Source organism: Manacus vitellinus, unplaced genomic scaffold (assembly GCF_001715985.3).
Source record: "Manacus vitellinus isolate BGI_N305 unplaced genomic scaffold, ASM171598v3 scaffold_39_pilon, whole genome shotgun sequence".
Lineage (NCBI taxonomy): Eukaryota > Metazoa > Chordata > Aves > Passeriformes > Pipridae > Manacus > Manacus vitellinus.
This window is the reverse complement of record NW_021940534.1, coordinates 6355042-6372219: the sequence shown is the minus strand read 5'-3', so window position 1 is coordinate 6372219 and position 17178 is coordinate 6355042.

Below are 17178 nucleotides of genomic sequence, written 5' to 3'. Positions count from 1 at the left end.
CACAACACTATCCATTTCTACTTCTGCAAGGTAGAGTGGGAGAAAAGGAGAAAGGCCAGGTCTAAGTTCAGAGTGAATCATCCTCAATTGCAGACAGGTAAAGAAACTCTGTGAAAGACCAGTCTGTCACTGATCCCTCTGTGGCACACATTTCAGAATGTCCCTAGGAACAGAGATCCCCAGCTGGGCAGGAGATAGCTGAGAGCTTTCCTGAGCAAATAGAAGCTTTTGCTGAGTAAACACCATGTCACGTGGTACTTAGCAGATTTTGAGGCTGCCCTGCAATAAATCTAGTGTGTACTGCATTCTGGTGGGGAGCAATCTGCAAAACTGAGCTTTTAAACTAGCATTCCCTACAAGTGGAATCTGGGTTTGCTATAGGAATTTTGCTCTACTGGATGTTGGATTAGCTGTCTTATGGCAAATTCTCTGCCACTGAGGAGCTGGATACACCTTTATTATTTTCCACTGGCAAACCCCCTTCTTTCTTGTCATTTTATTACAGCAAAAAAAGTTGAAACTGGGTGAAAAGGGGATGCTGTGAGTCAAGCTTCTTCTTAGGACCTTTTTTGGGGCTGATGCTTTTAAGTTGGTCAGTTTCCCAGAAAAACAATGAGGATTCAGACTGGACCACCAGATGGGAGAGAGAAAGTGGGGAGGAAAGATGGTTCTGTAGTGGGGACATTATTCGCACTATAAGAAACAAAGATTCAATTTAGTTATAAACACAGTGCATTGGTATTATTGTTCTTACCCTGTCTTCCTAGACTGGGAAAAAGACTTCTGTGCTTAAAGCACAAGGAAGCACTGCTCCTCCTCTCAGGTTCAGTGGCAGAACCGATGTCAAATGCCAGAGTTCTCACTAGCTGTGTCTACTCTGTTTTGTTACAGACTCCGGAGATGTGCTCCTGAGTATTCCATTTTCTAGCTGGTAATACTCCACTGATTTCTGTAATGTTGTGGTCTTCAACTGGAAGCCAGGAGCTGGCAGGTAGGACTCCCACCTGACTTCCCAACTGGTGACTCCACTGTTGTCTGCGGTTTTGTCAATAGGGAGAGGCCATGAAGAAGGAGAGTTGTTTAAAAGGGGAAAAGAGACAAGGGCCTGGCAGAGGCATTGGTGTTACCAGTTATGTTGGTTTGAGACTGACTTTGCCCATATTTGCCCAGCTAGCTTTACTCATGGAATCTGTCATGCCAAGAGGGAGATTCACCAGTGCCTCACCATGGTGTTTAAAATGTTCCTCCAAAGAACTCTTAGTCATCAACATTTGGTCTCATCAGTACGTTGTGTAAGCAGTATGTGACAAGTAAGAGCTCAGGGTTAATACTTTCCAGTAACTCAGGTATGTTTGGGTACATTAGGGAGCAGAGCCTTTTCTGTGTCCAAGTCATGCCACTTTGAAGTGAAGAGTGTACAACACTATTATATACTGATTGTTGTTCTTTCCTTTTTTCACTCTTCTGGAACCTCACATATCTCAGACTCACAGTATGTTGACAAAGAGAGAGATGGCTGCCAGTGATGGAAGAAGCAGCGCTCCTTTGGGTACATTATAAGTGCTCCTGTGATGAGCTCATTTTAAAGGTGCTTTTTCTGGAAATGCTGCAAGTGTTTGTTACATCAATACCAAGCTCAAGGTAGTGTGCACTGAGGATGCAAGCTAAGAATTCTTATAAGTATTTAATGTATGGAATTCCAGGCTGGAGTGCCTTCATCAGCCTTAAAAGCAAATCAACAGGCTAGATATTATTATGGCAAATGATGTGGAAGCACAGAGGGCTTTGGAAGTATGTCTACTAGACTAGCAGTGAACAAACAATTCCTAGACAATATGATGTATTACAGATATGCTTGTCTTTTCATCCTCTTCTTTTGTTAGAATTATTTGAGAAAGGTTTTACAGGAAAGATGTGGTGGATTACTTTCATGAAAAGTAGGTACTTTTTCACACATTCAGTCTGTGTGACTGCAGATTGTTCCCTAAAGTGAAAAATGAATGTTAAAGGCAATGTTCAGACAAAGGTTTTATTCTGAAGTCACCTGAATATTTGAATCCCTCTTTCAACTCTGTTGCAGTTGGGATTTCATATGAAGCACAATGTAACCTCTTGAGGCTTGCTGGTATCTAGATGCTATTTAATAATTCTGTAGCTTGTCTTTCCTAAGGAGAGTTTCTAGACAAGTAATGTTGAATTGCTCCATGTTGAATGTGAAATCATTGTCACATGTAGGTTTGGAAGTACATATGAAATAATTTCAGAAAAAAAAGGACTGAAATAGAGTCCAGGTGATTATTTTAATAATTATGATAGTTAAATAAATGCAGAGTACGCCACACTATTAAATGGCAGATGTGCTCTTTTACAGCTAAATTACTGTCAATTTCAAATTAAAACCAAGGTCAGATTTCTGGACTGACTCACATCCCATGTGATTTCATTAAATGCAGAATGATTCCATGGCATGTAACCTGGCACTGAAGTTAGTTTTCAGTATGTGGTTTTATGGTTCAGGTGCAAAATACTGCTCTGGCTTGTGTGTATCTAAAGGTTATTATGCCTTGGACTGTACTTCTTTTCATTGTTTCAAAATTTAGCAGATCAACTCAACTGCTAATTTTCTCAATTCCCCTCTCCTCCTTCCCCTTAATTCTTCTTTTATTGAAAACAGGTTCATTAAAAAAAAAATACTGATTGTTAGCTCAGAATGAGGGCTAAGGTCAGTTGGCAATTTTAGAAAATTAAATCAAGCAAATGAATCATATTTGCAAATTGGCTACTTGAGCATATGTGGATATTTGACCAGCTTTTTTTTTCTAATGTGCAACTCAGTAGTAGGAATGAAGTAGCTACCATTCATGCAATGACAGTAGGAAGGCAAGAGAAAGGAAATTCTTTTATTTTTATCTTTCTTTCTCTATGAGAAACACAGTGACAAAAATACTCTAAGTAAAACATAAATCTTCCATCTCTGCAGGTATCCTATAATTAGGAAATGTTACTTAGTAAATTTCTTGGGTGCCTAACAAAACACACCTAGCATTAAATTCTTACATATGAGAATGTTTTGTTAAAAGGCATCATCACTGTCCTTCATACACACATAAAATCAAATTATACTAGACCTGTAATGTATCTCAGTTTAATGGGTTATTTTTTGTGATTATATTATTCATTATTAAGATTGTTCTTGCCTCTGATATTTGAAGTCAGGAGAACCTTCCAAGGCTCTCAATGATTTTGTGGAAGATAGCGAAGGCTCTAGAAGATAGAGAAGGCTCTCTTCAAGTGATTTCATATTTTGTTCTTCTCTTGTATTTCTCTAAAAGGTTACTGACACATCCCTAAAAAAGGTACACACCTTGTACCTCTCTTGTGGTATACGAGTGCTTAGCCATCGGTTTTGAGAGGTGCAGTTAAAGTACTAAAGCAGTTGCCTGTTTTCATTTAGTTTTTGAATATCAGGTGACCTCAACCAGCTTTCTAGCCTAACAATCTGCCAAATATAATTTTAAACTTAACTAAACACTTTTCTGAAGAAATATTTATAGGGCTGTATGCATAATTGGCACCTACTGGGTTTTAAAATTCTGTCTGGGGGAAAAAGCTGAACAGGTGAATGCAGCAGGGCAGATTGTTTTGTTGGACTCAAAACCAGTACAGCAACAAGAAAATACCTGCAAAAAATGGCTAACAGCTTGCCCATGTAATTTTTTCAACCCTGCTTTCCATGGCTTGGTCCCTCTATGGTTGAAGTCTTTGGGAATTTTTTTTGGTTTGCACTGGGAGAAGATCTGGATGACCAAGTGAAGCTTTTGCATTAGTAAAGCCTTTGACACCGTCTCCCACAGCACACTCCTGAAAAAGCTGGTAACCCATGGCTTGGACAGGGGCACTCTCTGCTGGGTTAGGAACTGGCTGGAGGGCCGGGCCCAGAGAGTGGTGGTGAATGGGGCTGCATCCAGTTGGGAGCCGGTCACTAGTGGTGTCCCCCAGGGATCAGCGTTGGACCCAGTTCTGTTTAATGCCTTTATTGATGATTTAGATGAGGGGATTGAGTCCACCATCAGCAAATTTGCAGATGACACTAAGCTGGGGGGGAGTGTCAATCAGCTGGAAGGCAGGAGGGCTCTGCAGAGGGACCTGGACAGGTTGGAGAGTTGGGCTGAATCCAATGGGATGAGGTTCAACAAGGTCAAGTGCCGGGTCCTGCACTTTGGCCACAACAACCCCCTGCAGCGCTACAGGATGGGCACAGAGTGGCTGGAGAGCAACCAGGCAGAAAGGGACCTGGGAGTTTGGATTGACAGGAAGCTGAACATGAGCCAGCAGTGTGCCCAGGTGGCCAAGAAGACCAATGGCATCCTGGCCTGGAATGTGTGGCCAGCAGTACCAAGGAAGTGATTCTTCCCCTGTACTCAGCGCTGGTGAGGCCTCACCTGGAGTGCTGTGTCCAGTTCTGGGCCGCTCAGTTCAGGAAGGATATTGAGGTGCTGGAGCAGGTCCAGAGAAGAGCAACTAGGCTGGTGAAGGGACTTGAGCACAAGTCCTATGAGGAGTGGCTGAGGGAGCTGGGGCTGTTCAGCCTGGAGAAGAGGAGGCTCAGGGGAGACCTCATCACTCTCTACAACTCCCTGAAAGAAGGTTGTAGCCAGGTGGGGTTTGGTCTCCTCTCCCAGGCAACTATTAGTAAGACAAGAGGCCAAAGTCTTAAGCTCTGCCAGGGGAGGTTTAGGTTAGATATTAGGAAGAAATTCTTTACAGAGAGGGTAATCAGGCATTGGAATGGGCTGCCCAGGGAGGTGGTGGCTTCTCCGTCCCTGGAGGTTTTTAAGATAAGACTGGATGTGGCACTTAGTGCCATGGTCTAGTAACCATGGTGATGTTGGATCAAGGGTTGGACTTGATGATCTCAGAGGTCCCTTCCAACCCAACTTATTCTATGATTCTATGATTCTTTGACCTCTAAGAATGTCTGGAAGCACCAGACTCACTTGTTAGTTGTTATGCAGAAGGAAAGAAAGTCTGAAGGCCTGAGAAAGTCCTTAAATAGATAACCCCATTAAGAACACCTCAACTTGTCTAACTATGCTGCAAATACCAGAAAATTCCCTTTCTCATGGGATTTCCAGTGCTTTGGGCTTCTAGTTAGCTTGAAAGTGTTGCCTGCCATTCTGTTTTCTATCTGTGTCTAAGAAAGAGGTGGGACATTTAAAAGGAAGCAATATGAGACCTGCTTTTCAGTGCCTTCATGTTTGATGTTTGGACTATGCTGGCTCTACAAAAGTACAACTTTTGTTTGAAGCTTTTTCCACAGCTGGGCTGTTCACGACACTACCTTTCCTCTGTGTCTCCTTAAGTGTTCACAACTTTAACTTTCTGTTAAATAGGGATGAAATGGGCCAATACTAACTATAAACATTATCTTCATTTCCTTAAGAAACCAGGATGAACTTGTAAACCTTTTTAACAACCATAATTGATATGCATATATATGTATGTGTTATTTTAGCCGAATTAGTTCATGTATTTGCTGTCACAAGAGAACTACTTAAGTGAGGCTGACCCTGATTTGAGCAGGAGGTTGGATTCAGTTTCGTCTGACCTGAGCTGACCTACAATCCTATGGTCTAGCAGCTTATTTCTGTCCCTTGTTCCTACTGCTCTAGTATTCTTCCTATGCAGAGGGATGTGAACTGGTGAATAACAGAGTATTTGACAGCATAACCTGAAATACTTTTCTGAGCTGTGAAAATGCCTCTTTATCTCATGTATTTGGAAGTTATTCTCACTGTAATATTAATGTTTCCTTGTCACTTAATTGTATCTGTCTTTCCACTAGAACTACATGCTGTGGATGATACCTGTCTTCTAGCTGCCCTCAACTCATTTTTTGTATGACTTCTATTATGAAAATTGCATTTCTGATTATGTTAATGACAACAAACATGGACTTTGAGATATGATGGGTAATATAACGAGGGAACAACTGAGCAGAAAAAGTATGAAATTCAGTCACTTGCAATATATTTTTTTTCTTTTTTCATTTGGCTGAGTTCATGCTGAAGTCCATGTGTTTGTTTTAGCCCTTTTGGGATATAGTTCAGCACATTATTTATACAAAGTTACTTCAGTGGCTGATTGTTATTAATTACTATGCTGAGTTCTTTGCAAGTCAAGCTGGACTCCAAATGAAATGTACTTTCCAAAATAATTAGGAGTTAATGTTGCAATGTGTGTTGCCTGTTGTATTGTTTTCTTGTAACAACGTTTAAAAAAAATTGTTCATTTGCTTGAAAATCTTCAAACCTTTCTCTAAAATGTGGAAAACTTTTAAAAATTTATTAGAAAAGGTAGGCCTTCCTCAACACTATGTGTGCTTGACTGGATGAAAAGGATAATAGAAAATACTCAAAATGGCATTCCTGTTATTCTGCTAATGTATTGGTTTAAGAGCCCTCACTGAAAGTAAAAGGCAAGTTTGAACAGAATTTAGGTTGTTTTAGGTAACTTAGACCATAGAGTCACCATCTCTACACCCGTAGCATATGTTCCTTTCAGACTGTCTTAAAGAGATGTTCTTTGGTTTACAATGGATCTGAAAAGGAATTAAGCATTTACATTTAGAGAAGCTGAAATTGCATCTGTAAATTTGATTTCAGCTTCTCTAAATGTGACTGCTTAATTTCTTTTTTTAGCCTCCATCTTTCAGTCTTGTTTCTTTGCAGTAGGAAAACTAATGAATTGTCAAAAAAGTGTTGCTTTTTTGGCTAGCCAAATAATAAGAAAGGGAATAACTGCCTAATAACAGATTTTCATGATGTAAAGGTTTCTGAAACCTTATGTTTTCTTCTGGAGCTTTCTTTTTTTTTTTTTAATTAAAAAAAGCCTAAAGATCTGTAACCCTGGTTATGGATTACATGCTAGGGTAAGGAGTTTTCATTGGAAGAACAAGAATCGTAATGTAGAGTGTGTTTACACCAAGACACCAGGTTTTCCAAAATTATTCTGTTGTTATATTTCTTCATACACTTGGACACAAGGCCATCAGATATTTTCTTTGCACATTTACAGCTTAATTGGACGTTTTCCTTCCCAGTAGAAGGTACAGGATTTTCTGCCCTACTCTTTTTTATGTTTTTATAAATACTGCCAGGAATGGTAACTGGCAATGGAATATCTATATTCGTAACTTACAGTTCTTGATAGCAGTCCTTTTTCACATGTCTGGCTATGGCTTTGCAATTGAGTGCTGGGTCAAAGGTTGAAGAAAAAATGCAGTGACCTTCTGGCCTTTCCCTACCTATTTCCTATAATAGAGTGACCTTTCAGCCTTCTGTGAGTCTCTTCAGAAATTTTGTTGTGATACAATGCCTGAAATTCAACTATCATGGTCTTTAGATGATCAAATTTTGAAGTGGCGAGTCTGATTAGATTCTTTCAGAAGACAGCTATGATTCCATGAAGGTATTCCAAGATCAAGATCTTACTTCCTCTAAATGGATGCTGTTCATCAATCATCGCAGTTCTTAATTTCCCAAGGTGTAAGGCAACTTGCACACACTGTTTGAAAAATAAAATGCCTCATTTAAGGGCAGAAAGCAACAAGCTACTGCATTGCAATCCAGATTGGTAAAAGTATACTCATAGCGACTTTTGAAGACTTTTCACACACCCTTTAATATCAATGGCTTCACAGGACACAGCAGTTGAGAAAGGTGCTGTCTAATCTTCAGGAAGCAGAACCTGACTTTTTGTTGTCTTCTTTCACTCTGAGATCTTTTTGCAGCTACCTGAAGCTAACAACTCTCTGCAGGTACTATTCCAGACTGGCTTCCCTGTACCCATTGCTAATGTGGTGGCTCTTGTGGTGATGCCGACTGGCGATACAGGCAATGCAGTGGGGGCCCTGACAGCCATTTAACACGTAATCTATTCCTTACACTATAGGGCTCTGAGCTATGCACACCAGGAGAGCTTATTCCTGGTGTCCCTGTTGTGTTATTTACCTCTGCTCTGAGCAGTTAAGTCCACCACAGCCATTTAGTAAATTATCAGTTTTCTTATTGGCCCTAAATTGCGCCTAATTAAAAATCTGACCTCCACAAAATAGTCCTCTTCCTAAAGACACAGAACATAAACAGGAAAAATCAGCTAATTGCTGCAAAAACTGCTTTTGTGGCACTGTAATTGGACCTCAGTGAAATGAATGAACCCACTGGGGATTCCCTAATGAATGTTTAACTGCAAACAGTAGTCGGGCACTTAAGCAGCTAGGCTGATGGTCCCTAATGAAATCAAATGAAATCAAATAAAATCAAATAAAAGAATCTGGCACTTTACTAACCAGATTTCTTGGCAAAGGAACATAAAAATAATATAATTCTGAGTAAATAAAATGTAAAGAAAACTTATTTATAAAACAGTGAAAACTTATCCAGTCTTGCTTGTATTTCTTTCTTTTTTCTACTGACAAAATCCCCACTGTATAATGTTTTGAACTTTTTCTAAAAATGTTTCATTTATTTTTCTCTTTTCCTAAAAACACTAAAACCTTTTTTGTTTTCTGTTAATCACATTCTCTGACTTTATTTTGCAATGTTTTACAGAGGCTAGCTGTGGAACTGCGTGATGTCGCCAATTGATTAAGATCCTTTTCATTTTTCCAAACCTTAACAAGGAGACAAATCCTGATGACCTCAGAAATGTGAGCTGTGCTTTGCCTCCAAATATCTATTCAACACAATGTGTTAAAATCTTGCCTTAGTGTGTAACTTGACGTTGAAAAGCACGTCATTAAACCTGACCAGTATAGGACCTCAAGATTGTATCAATGCATAAAGCAAGCTTAAAGAATCAGGGACATGGCACCATCACATAACTTTGCGTATTATTTTTATTATTGTTGTTGTTATTATTATTATATTTTAACATCAGTTGCACCAGATCTTGTAAAATCATTTAGAGTATGGGTTGCACAGGTTAACAACTTGCAAAAAAGATCCTGAGTGTTTGGAGTTTTCTTTATTACAATTAAATATGCTTCATGATATTCAACTATTGAGTTGTAGCATTGACAACATGAAAACTTGACAAGCTGCATTTTCTTTTATATCTCACAACTATAAAATTGTTGCTGAAACTTAGTGAGGTGATGTGTTATTTTGCAAGTATTGCAATTTATCCAAGGGAGAATTGGAGAAAATTCGATTTAGTCATGCACTGCCAGATTTCAACAGAAAAAAAGTGCTACTTATTATTGTATCTAGCATTCAAATACATATAGTTTGTTTACATGTTATAAATAAAAAGCCTGTTGCAATATATTTTCTGAATTATGCATTAGACTATCTGCTGGCTGTTTCTTGATGTGTGTGATAAATGGATATTCAGGCCCTTGTTAACAAAAGGTAGCATTGCAATTACTTACTCTTGTCAGTGAAAATATTTTTCATTAGTACTTAACACAAATAGAGTGAAGTTTACAGTAAGATTTAACTTCTAAACTGCACAGTTAGAGCATAGTATACCTCCATTATGAAGTATTATATGTAGCTAATGGATTTTTGAAAAAAAATGTGAAATATAAAAGCAATATATATTTTTGTATATACATGGCAGAGGGGCAGGTTTGAATAACAGCTTTGCATACTGATCAAAGAGTCAAGGTATAGACAGGAACTAGTGTTTATTGTCATGATGGCAGCAGTTGCTAAGTAGCTATTGCTAAGAGCTGAACAGTTCATCTGATCTGTTCATATGTTTCTAGAAGTAATCATTGAAACTGAAGAGTCAGAATAAAGCAGATTTCAGCTAGAGAGGCATCTTGACCTCTGATGGAACCAAAATCAATGCTATGACTGGAAAAAATAGTTTAAAATATAAAAAACTGAACATGTTATTAATGTTCTTGTTAAGGTTCCTCCATTTAGGCATGGCATATGAGAGTGCAGAAGTGGGTACAGAAAGAACAAGTAAGGTTTGGCAATGAGGTAGTCAAGAATTTTCTCAGATACTGTCATGGAGGAAAAACAGGTATGGGTAGTATCATTTATTACCAATCATCTTCTAATTACCCATTCTGCTTAACAGAGTTAGCAAATTGCACAGCCCATCTAAGATCCATTCCACTTGCAATGGTGAAGCCTGAGACAAAAATATCTGTCCCTTAATAATCTCTGCATTTAGTAATATTTGCCAACCACAGTTGTAAAAGCAACAAGTACTCATGCTTTCAGAAAGTAGTCAAGATGTTTAAAATAAATCAAAGATCACCAGCTGTTATCCATTCAAGGTTTATTGAAATACAAAAATGAGTGGTTAATGCAGTCTAAAGTAGGAGCATTCTCAAGAAGTTGAGACAAGAAACCTTAGGGATATATATTTCATGATGGGCTAAATCACAGCTATGAAAAAAATCCCTCATTCTTCAAGAAGAGTCTCTCTTCTGAAGACTGTAAAAGCTGAGAAGTGCTATGTTGGAGCCTGCATTGAAGAAAATTCATAGTTCTTGTACATGAAATGCACCCACAGAGCTGGCTAATTTGCAATGTAAATACTTTTGAGTGTTTGGAAGGGAGAATGGGGAAAAAGAATATGTCTGTATCTACATTTGAGATCCTTGTTCAGTATGTTGGTGCTGAGCTCAAAGGACACCATACTTGGACTTCATGCATTGGCACGACTGTTTGGTCCTTTGTAGTCATATGCAGAATGACTGTTTTTTAACTGAGTATAGAAGAGCAGAACATTTAACATTCATTATTACCTCCCAAATGGCAGCTCTTTGCAGCCACTACAAGAACAAATGGCATTGTCTTTCTATATCTGGTTTTCAATTGCCAGGTCACACATAGAAAATACATTTTGATAGTATTTACAGTATCACATGGCATTGCACAGTACCATATTTCCCCAAATAGCTTCTTGCACATTTGTTTCTTAAGTAAAGAGACTTTTAAATTTTTTCTGATAATTTGTGAAAGATTTTGGGAAGCACTTGATAAATTTACAATTTTCTTCCAATACCTGTATTCATGAGGACACAGATACTAAAGAAACACTCAACCCTTTGCTTTTAGTTTTCTTTGAGCCCTCATGCCGGGTGCTTTTTAATTGAAAATTAAACAATTTCGGATCCTTTTTGTGGAGCACAGCTTTGTAGAAGTAAAGTAATACTATTAAAGAAAAGTTGTTGGATTGTAACTGACAAAACATTTCATGTCCTTTGAGAATAGACAGCAAGATTGAATAGGTGGTAACAAAATTAGGGATATCATGGGATGAGAGACTATTTGAGGTCACTTACTATAGTACTCAAGCAATGGTACAGAATAATCACAGTTCAAATACATTCAAATATTCTCATTGTATCAACCTCCAGTTCAGGAGAGAAGTCCATCAGGTGATTTTGCAGAGTCACCAGAACATCCCCAGAAGGGCTGTGTTTAGCTCACGTTTATGAATCAGGAACTTCAAAGGTAAAAGCTGAATGTTTTCAATGTCCAAAGATAAAAATCTAAAATATAGATATTGAAAACTCTCCAAGAACATTTTTTTCAGGATAAAACTCTAAATTATTACTGAAGCTGTACTAGTTAGATTTAGATTTAGAAATTTATTTAATAAGTGTCATGAAGATATACAAGTTCATATGGATAATACAAAAGTAATTGTTTGGTTCAGGGTTCAGGGTGAAAAATTTGAGCATATCTCCTTAGTGTACTACACTGCTTCCAGATGCCTCTCTATACCTTGCCATTTGCCCAACTTCCCCGTCCAGTTCTTTCAATGAATAACAAGACATTCTTCATACACAAATGAAAACTTTTGGGCCTTTCTGCAAGAAATTATAATAATTTTATGTATCTCCAATTGTAATTTTACTCATCTAACCCTGTGTCGAAAGATGAATTTGTCCATGTTTACTGCCCACAGCAGAACCAACAGCCACTGAGAGCATCACAGTGGGTGTTGCAAAGAGCTGCCACCTTCCAGGCCATGGCCAAGGCCCTTGGCTCTCACGAGGCAGTGGCAGCTGTACAGAACTCAGTCTCCTTTAGAATATTTAATTGCTTATAAAGCAGAAGACATTTTCTCTCAGGAAAGTAAGTTTAATTTAATTGAGATTTTCAGCTGCTATTTTTGTAGCTATTTATTAATTGATAGAGGGTGAAATTTCCTAATTTTCTACAAAAAAAACCAATTTGAAAATGTGAAATTTATTCTGCTCTGCAAACTAATGAATCCAATATGCATGTTCATGTAACTAAAAATCATCTTTTCTATGAATACAAATGCCAATGCTACTTACCTAGGGGGGAAAAAATTACTACTTCAGTTCATAATCTTTTTTTCCTTTTCCTCTACCCTTTCTCCAGTTTTTCAGATGATGGCATTTTTTCAAGCTCTGACAGTTTAGAATCACAGAATCAAAGAATATCCTGAGTTGGAAGGGACCCAACCGATTTGTTAACTGGGAAACATTTATTCTGTGTATTTTTTAAAAGAAAAGGATTTGCATTAGTCACTTGCAAATAGGTGAAGAACTAGGTAGGAAATTCAAGAACACTGGTGAAGCACATCAGCCACAGAAGTTTTTCTACCAGGATTCATCACTCTTAATTTGCCATTGTTTTCCAAAATTTTAGACTCCTATACCATTTCATGCACACGCTTTTCGTGTGTCACCATAGCCACTTTGTGTGTTCCATTTTTTCACTCTGCTTGTCAGAAAAGAGGATTCTGTTTTTTTAAGATCAGCTGGTACAGGTTAGAGTTACTTCTGAAAAATTATATCTACTTAAGAAAATAACTCTTTATGAAATTGATCTCTGACTACTTTGCCCCGGTGTCTGCCCCCAGGAAAGTCCACAACAAAGTTACTGTGTATGCCAGTGGAAGCAGTATCAGTGTTTATACGAAGGTATTTTACATAAGAAAAATAGGAAAGAGAATTGTCTTCCTATTATTGGAAAATAAGAGAAACATACTGTAACTATAACCCGCCTCCTTCTTTCAGCTTGTACAAAAATAGCCCTCATTTTTTAACATCAAATTCTTCTGCATTTGTAACAAAGCCAAAATATTTCAATGTCTCCCACTCCAAGTAAGGGAAAAGGGCTGGTTTTGTTTTTTTTTTTCCTTCAATGTCCTTAATATGTATAAAGCAAATGTTAGAAAAAATTTTTAAAATCACCTCACAGTAGTAGCCAGTAATTTACTAGTCTTCTTTTCATCGTTTTATATATATACATGTAGATAGATATATATAAATATAGTTGTCTAGACTGTGAACCATCTGCTGGTCTGACAGCTGGTATGTGGGTACCTTTTATCTGGGCTTTGACCCTCTGTTCTGGATGGTACTTGCAAATATCCATGTATGACCTGTTTATTAGGAAAGCTGGACATTAGGCTCCTGTGTATGCATGATGTGAAAGGTTTCTGGGAAAATACGGATTTAGAGGGATGGGAATCTCAAACTGACATGTTTCCAGGGGACTGGAAGGAGGAATACATGTGGGGGGTAATGGAAGATTTGATGTGTTTGATGTGGGCTCTGGAGTAAGTCGTATATTGGACCCTGCTGTTCAGACACCTTGCATTATTTGTCGCCACCTTCTCCCACCTTTGGGGCTGGTGGCATTCAACCTTGGAGGCTGAAGCATGGCTCTGCTGCTTGCACATTTGCTGTTGTCAGCCCTGATCATGAGCAGAAGGGAAAAGTAATTTTCACCAACGATATGTTACGTGTTTCATTGACTGAAATGATGCATTTCTGAGGCAAGTCTTTATTACAATTCCAGCTGTGAATCACTGCTCTAGATTTCCCCTAGCACAACTGAGATCAGAGTCCCTTCCACTCAATGTGTCACTATCAGAATGCTGAAAATCAATCAGTGATTGCAATTTGTGATTATTTGCGTATCTACAGGAGTAGCAGGTATTGATTCCCAATCTCTACATTGCCCTTTCCTCTGACAGCCATATAATGAAGAAAAACAATAAGAGAAAAATAAAAGAGATCAAATAAAACAATTCCCATATAGTCTACATTGTTCCAACTGAATTAAAGCAGTAGTGAGCATGTTCAACTACAGCCTTTCCAATTTTATATTCATTTTGTATAGTATTAGGAAATTAAAAAAAAAATAATTATGCACTAATGCATCATCTGGAATTTAAAAAAAAACAAAAATGAAGTTTCCTGGTCTGATGCCATTGTAAGTGTAATGTGAGTCACTTATATGAGGAAGGAGGAAAACTACCTACAGTCTGCAGAGACTACACGAGGGAGCTGAACAGCATATGCACACAAGCAACAAAGGAAGAAAATATATTTTTTTCTACTGCTTCATTTTAGGCTTTTGGAATTAATAAGCAAAGGGGAACTTGAGTGCTAAATTTTTTTATGTTAAAAGCCTCATTTGCAAAAAGACAAAGTAAACGGAAGAAAAATAATTTATGCAGTGAACTGCTAATCCAGCTGTTTTGCTTCTGGGCTTAATTGGATTTACCTAGAATTGATATTTGGTGTCAGCATGTGTTATATCATCAGCACAAGCAATAGTTACCAAACGTAAATAATCCTATCCAAGGCAAAATATTAATTTATTTGGCTCATACTTATTGTAATCACTTTTTATTCATGTATGTTACTACTTATATTTCTGCTTGATGTCATTTCATATATGTGATCCAGTCTTAGTTATTCTATCTTAATATCTGAAGGAGTTCAGCAATGTAGAAGACTCACAGCTGAACAAAATGGGCTAGGAAATGGTTATTCATCTCTTGTTCTGCCTTCCAGGCAGCTGTGCTGGCTATAAAAAGGTGTGCATTGTACCTAATGGCAGGGGGGTGACATCTGAATTCTTGAGTAAGATATATACTGTGGCATACAGTACCTTCAGCAGCAAGAGCTTTACTGGTTCATTCTGGAAATGGGGAGTTACTCAGTTACTGAGCAAGATTTGTCAGCTAAGAAACTCCACTTACATATAAATGCAAACCTGAATCTTCCAACAAATCAGGACAGAGGAAATACGGTGTGGGAAGGATGTATTTCATTAAAGGCATGCATCACAGATTCATCAGAATGACCAAATGATGTTTCAACTGCATTAGCTGATAAATATGGTATTTTTCTCCTTGATGAGATAGTGGTGATCCATGATTCATTACATACAGGTATTTAACAGGTATTTAGATGTTCTCTCCTAGTCTGCAAAATTTTGATTTGCCTTATTTGTGGTGATTGGTTTCCTTAGTAACAGTTTGTTCTGGCTGTCTGCTCTGGTGACAGAAAATCTTCAAAAAGCCAAATAATTAATGCAACAAGTGATGAATAGTGTGATATGAATAGTGCATGTTCTTGCTCGTGAATGGATATCCCTATTTGCTGGTGAGTGCGATGGGACCTGTTCCCCCTTCCTCACACCCATGCTCCCAATATTATTTAAACATATTATTAGAGGTGAGGGTCCATTTCAGGGTGGTAGGCAATGATGTGGCTTCTGGACCTGCATAACAATTCACGTTAGGCACGTGGTTCACACATCTCAGTATAGGGGATTGATTTTAGCTCAGTGGAGAATAATGAAGGAGGTGATCATGGCTGAGTGTTCACAAGTGGGGTCTCAGCCACATTTGACCAGATGTGCTTATTAATACAGCCATAAACCTGATTTGATGCTACACCTCAGCGAAAGAGACCACTGCCTCACTCCCCATCTTCTTCTAGTGCTTGCAACCTGTGCTGTTCACCTGTTTGCTATCATTTCTGCATGCAGTAGATGGGAGACTGTCTCACTTGTTGTGGCCTTCAGTCCAGTGGGCACAAAGCCCCAGGGTTGTGGCCCTTCCCCAAAGCTCTGCCCTCTGTCCTTGTGCCATGGCCGTAACCTCACACACCGACGTTGCCTCTGCACTGGGATGCAGTGAGAAAGCACTTCCTTTAGCAATGTGCAGCAAACTGGGCCTCTTCCAGTCCTCCCAATGAAACAGTAACTGCAACACGGGCAGCATTATCTGAACTGATGTTGTTCAGATGAGTTTGAATTGAAGGCAAAAAAGATCATTCCAAAAGCAGTAAGAGGTTACTGTCACACAATTATGTTGTGAGCTGGCAAATAGGGAAACCCAGAAGGCCCATCTTTTAGGATTTCTATCACCAAAAGCCAGACAAGGAGAGTTCCAACTTCTTGTTAAGCACTATAGGTAGATCTGGCTGCCTCACCAGCTGTGCAACAAAGGAAGCATTTAGATGCTTGCTGTGGCTGTGACTGTGGCTGCTGCTAATAGACCTTTGGCCACTGTCCCCTCCTCTAAAGCACAGGGCAGTGTGTGTGTTTGGGAGCTGGAAGTCAAGCAGAGGAGGATGAATTTCTTAAAATGACCTCTGCCTTTGGGCATTCTCTAGAAGTGTCTCATCTTTGACCTCTGTAGAGTTTTCTCTAGGAGGTAAATTTTAACTTCATTATTTTGCTTATAATGCAATTCACTGTTAATGCAGCTCTGCTGATTCCAATATCTTCCTGTGGAAAGACCTGCAGAGGGAAGAGGGGTTTAGTAACTTGGTCCACTGATGCTTATGCTCAAGGGGTGATTATTCCACCACAGCTTGCTAGACAAGTGCCACCCTCCGAAGTCAATATGGTGTGTAAAGATGAGAAACATTAGCAAAAGTGACTGGAGGGAGTCAAAGCAGAAAGAGGGGTAATGGTTTTCCTGAAAATAGCTTAACTCATTGTAAAGATGATAAAGATTTGCTAAGCAATTTGGATAGAATAAGGGAATGTGAAAGTATTTTGCTAGGTACATTGCTGGTGTTTGTTGGGGAGTATAGGGCTGATTTCACTTTTCATTCCACTGGCATTCCTCTCTTTGATATGGCTGATCCCCATGGATGATTGATGCCCATCTTTCAGAGCAGGCCTGAATGAGGGTTATTCCTACTGTTCCTTTCCTGCCGTGGGAAGTACCTCTTCCGGTGACATTTCAGAACAGGGAGCTGATTGCAAGGGAAGGCTGAGGTAAGGGAGGGATGTTAGGAGGAATTTCTTCACAGAGTGATTAGGCATTGGAATAGACTGCCCAGAGAAGTGATACAGTCACTGTCCCTAGAGGTGTTCAAGGAAAGACTGGAAGATACACTTGGTCTAATGGTGGTGT